We start from the raw sequence: 5565 nt of genomic DNA, 5'->3' as shown, positions 1-5565 counted from the left end.
ACTATAGACTAGACTATAGACTAGACTATAGACTAGACTATAGACTAGACTATTGACTAGACTATAGACTAGACTATAGACTAGACTATAGACTAGACTATAGACTACTATAGATAATATAGACTAGAATGTAAATTAGACTAGAATGTAGATTAGACTATAGACTATATAAGACTATAAACCAGACTGTAGAGTAGAATATAGAATAGACAATATGACTACTGCTAGAAAACTGGAACTACTGAATAGTCCTATCGATAGGCTAGTTCGCAGTGCTCCAATCTGTCAGTCTCTTTATTTATATCTTCAGAGTAACAATTATTAGGGTACCTCTGTTTTAAACAATATTTTACGCTGTCAGTTTTTGTTTCACTTTTCAAAACCATAATTTTAAGCAAGTATGATGGGTAATGTGTTGGTAATAAATGTGGTAATTATTGTACTTCATTTCTTACTATTTTTTTTAATATTGTAGATGATTCAAATATATACTTTTTGGAAATGCCAAAACAATAATGTGTTTTTGCACCTCATCATAAAGAAACCAATCAATCATTTTGCATATTAGTTAATTTTTTTCTTGTATACGTACAGTATTTACAATATTTTTATGTTACCAGACGCATGAAAAAAGACGATGAAGTAAATATTGTTAATAACTGTAATGTATAAGGTAAAAAAAACTGTAAAGTAAATGTGTGCAAAAAGCGTATTAATGAACTAAGTATTTATTTTTGTTAAGAACAAAAGAGAGAGTTAATTATCTACCAAGAATATTTAGTATGATAAAGGATAAAAAAACATGGATTGGAGTCTTTCGAAAAACTTATTTAAATTAGTTTTAACTTTTGTTTTATTTAACAACTTTTTACACTAACCTCGTGTTAAAAGCTATCTGAAAACAAATATAATTGTCATTTGATTAGTGTTTTTTAAGCAATATTTGTTAATACATAAACTATTTTTATTTTATCAAATACAACTACTAAAACGATCACAAGTTCAACCGGTTATTAATAAAATTAATAGAAAAAAAACTAACTATTGTTATGGCCAAAATTATTAAAATATCAAATAATACAAAAAAAACATAAGAAACATTATACACGGGTATTGATCGCAATGGAAGACTACTGATCTACAACACATACAAATAAACCAATCAAAACCTAAATAACTGAATACTAAGTAATAAAACTAAACTTTAAATAAAATACAATTTTGTATACAAAAGCCAAAAACAAAAAAAATATCATAAAATTATTTTATAATTAACCGAAAGCTAAAGACAATTATAAAATTAAGACATGGCACGTTGTGTGTATTTGGGTAAAAAAATATAAAATTAAACTTTGGTTTTACCAAAAGAAGAAAATGAAATAATAAAATGATAAATACGTAAAAACTAAAACCTGTATTTAAAAGATACTACAAATAACCAAAAAAAATAAATTAATAAATAATTCAGTTTGTTTTTTTTTTAGTGTAAAATGCGAATATCAGAACACGCAATGTCTAAAAGTAATCTCGTTAGCTGAGAGAAAGAGAGAGAGAGAGATAAAGAGAATAAAAATTATCATTAAATATTATCGAAAAAACTACAAATATGTTTTGTATTTTATTCATAATGATCATTATCTTTGAAATCATTTAATAATAACTCACACAAAATAACAATAACAAGATCATCATGATCAGTAAATTTTAATTGGTTGTAAGTATATGTATTTTTTTGGATGAAAAAATATCGTGTATTGTGCTTTTTCTATTTAGCTAATAGATTTTGAGAATTTGTTTTAAGCACACAAAATAATATCGATCGAATCGATCTGTCAATGTATCGTGTAGAAAAAAACAAATTCAGATACCATGACTAGTTGTAGTTTTTTATACCCTACACCACTTTAGCAAAGAGGGTATATTGGGTTTGTGCTCATGTTTGTAAACGCACAATATTATTATTCCTATACCCACCTTAAAGTATATCAATCGTCTCAGAATTATTTTCTTAGTAGGTTTCGCTATGACCGTTGACGCCTGTCCGTCCATGTAAATCTTGTAATTAAACTACTGGAAGCAATTTTGAAGATAATTCAATGAAATTTTGTGCATGATATTCTATTGCCCCAGAGACAAAACCTATTGAAAATTGTTAAGATTGGTCCATTATTTCACCTGGCCCCCATACAACTAGAGCTTGTAAACTTTGTAATCAAATTATAGGTCGCAATTTTGGAGATAATTTAATGAAATTTGTTACATGATCTTTTATGGTACCGTAGACGAAGTCTATTAATAATATTTAATATCGGTCCATTATTTCACCTAGACCCCATACAACTACCCGGCCAATAAGGGCTTTTAAGTTTATGTTTGATATACCCGTATCTCGACAAAAACGGCCTCTTTTGACCACAGTCCCTCATCAGTTAGTTAGTTAGTTAGTTAGTTAGTTAGTTAGTTAGTTAGTTAGTTAGTTAGTTAGTTTGTTAGTTAGTTAGTTAGCTAGTTAGTTAGGTAGTTAGTAGTTCATCCACTGCCACTCTTCCTACTTCATGAGCACGCGCTTTAGAATATACACATATACGTACATCATGCCACCACACACAATCAACGTATTCAATAGGCGAGTACTCGATCACAACAAATTTGTACGTGAGCAATATTGTCGACAATTGTGATCGTTTTTCTATAATACTCTTCATAACATTATAAAAAAATACAAATAAAGAGCATACTTAGAACAGAGTAAATAAATACAAACAAGTGTATTAAATAGAAAAATATGGCTGTGTAAATCTGTTGGCTACAAGCAATATCTGATATTCAGCTTTACATTATTTTCCCCATTGCTTTGTTGTTGTTGATGTAGTTGCTTCAACATCCAATCTAATTTCACAGAGTAATCGTAGGCACCACCCACTTGTTTCTATTAGTTTATAAAATAAATTATAAACAAAATTGTACACATTGTTGTTGTTCTTAATGAAATTCATTATTTTGTTGTATGATTTAATCTAACGTACGTGTTGTTATCGTTAAAAACACAACATTTTACTTAATTCCTAGCTTTTTTTCTGGAAAATCATTATTTTACTATTATTTTGGTTTTCATATTGTTTTCGTTGAGTTTACAGACACTAGACATTTCTTTTTAAATTATAGTCTGAAATATAGTGTTTATTATAGAGCGTCAAGAAATCAGTCAAGAAATCCGGAACTGTATATTTGGTCGCACGTGTTGGTAAAGTGATCATTTTAGATACCACATGTCATTTACAATTTGATCGGAACTAAAACAAAGTTCACAATTAACTCGTTGTCGACATTTTCTGTTTTTTATGACGGTGATAAATTATTTAACACAGTGGTACGAAAATGGGTATTCTACAAAAAGTAAAGCAAAAACTACTGTTTATAAAAGTTGTATATCTATCATTCTCTCTATATCTATCTATCTATCTATCTATCTATCTATCTATCTATCTATCTATCTATCTATCTTTCTATCTATCTATCTATCTATCTATCTATCTATCTATCTATCTATCTATCTATCTATCTATCTATCTATCTATCTATCTATCTATCTATCTATCTATCTATCTATCTATCTATCTATCTATCTATCTATCTATCTATCTATCTATCTATCTATCTATCTATCTATCTATCTATCTATCAATCTATCTATCCATCTATCTATTTGCATTACTATTATTTGTTACCACTTAACTCTTAATAAGTCCCACTGTACCTTAATAAAAATTCTATTATTTCCTTACGTTTTACTTCTAAATCAAAATCCAAAAAACTGACAAATCGAAGTTTAAAAGATAACTTTATTAAGATATAAACATGAAAACATTTGCGTCTTTGTCACCACTATTACCAACCCACTTACTGACTGATCGAATAAATGACTGGTTACGAAGCTGTGATGTTCTTTATGTGTTCACATTAATGTAACTGCATCTCTATCTGCATCTTACTCAAACAACAAACAAACAGCAAATACTAAATGGTCCGCCATAGTATAAATATCTACATACATATATACCTTTGAAAGGTGTATCTGTGTGTTTCCAACATTGTCTGTGTGTATAAGAGTGCATTTGACAAATGTCCCCCTAATGATTATCTTGTTTTTGTGTCATTACTTTTTCCGGTTGTCTTTTCTTCATCTTCCCCTGCTTCATCTTCATTTTCATGTTTTTCCAACAGCTAAATGTGAACAACAAAAGTTTTTTAAAGATATTTCAAATTTGTTTTTACTATAAATTTTTTTATTCTTAGATTATTGCTTAGTTTTCGGAGAAAAACTTTTAAGAATTTTTTTCTTGTTCTTGTTTATTAATGTACAAATATATTTATTAAGTATTTTCAATAAAATTTAGTAGATGCTTTTTACGCACATTCGTACAGACAGACAGATAGCTAGATAGTAGATACTATTTTATAAACATTTCTAAACAAAATTTAAGAAATCATTGTTTCTAAGTGTTTTGTCAGGAGGGAGGTTGACAATTTTCTATAATATTTCGTTTTGTTCATTTCAATGTTATAGGGGGACACTTATAATTGTTTTCATGTGTGTTTGTGTGTATTTTAAGATGAAAAATTTTAATTCAAAGTAATAAAATTGATATTTTTAGCTTTTATTTTTGTCACATTATTTCGTGTTTTATTGAAGGAAAAAATTTCTACCTCGTGTATGTTTTTATGTTTGTCGCCGTCGTATGTTTCAAATACAGTTGTTTCAAATATATTATTTTTCATGAATTATTTTCATTGTTTCTCCGTGTACGCATTGTTTTTTTTTTTTTGTATGTATGAAATTTTAGGAATTTTTTCAAAAACAATTACTAAACATTCCAAATACTTTGGAAATTTTAAAACTTATTAAGACTGCTGCCAATTGATTTGGAGGTGTTGTATTTATATCTTATTTTTGTGAATCTGTAGATTAATCATATGGAGTTATATTAATATCTCCCTATTTTACAAACTAGACTATAGACTTGACCATAAATCCGAATATAGACTAGATTATAGACTTTAAACACGTCTTTAGACTAGACTTTAACCAACACAATAGACTAATCTACAGACTAGACTATATTCTAGAAACTAGAGTATAAACTAGATTATTAACTAGACTATGAGCTATAAACTAGACTATAGACTAGACTACAGACTAGACTATAGACTAGCCTGTAGATTTGACTATAGACTAGATTAAAGACTAGACTATATACTTTACGTTAGTCTACTCTATAGTCTAGACTATAAACTAGACACTGAATGTAAACGACATTGTAGACTAGACTACAAAAAAGGACTACAGACTAGATTATAGACTATAAACATTTCTATAGACTGTAGGGTATAAAGTAGATTATAAACTAGGCTATGAACTTGAATATAAATACTAAAGTCTAGACTATATACTAGACGATAGACTAGACTATGGACTAGACTATAGACTAGACTATGGACTAGACTATAGACTAGACTATAGACTAGACTATAGACTAGACTATGGACTAGACTATAGACTAGACT

The sequence above is a fragment of the Lucilia cuprina genome, chromosome 2, assembly GCF_022045245.1.
Source record: "Lucilia cuprina isolate Lc7/37 chromosome 2, ASM2204524v1, whole genome shotgun sequence".
Taxonomy (NCBI): Eukaryota; Metazoa; Arthropoda; class Insecta; order Diptera; family Calliphoridae; genus Lucilia; species Lucilia cuprina.
Note: the sequence above shows the minus strand (reverse complement) of the source record.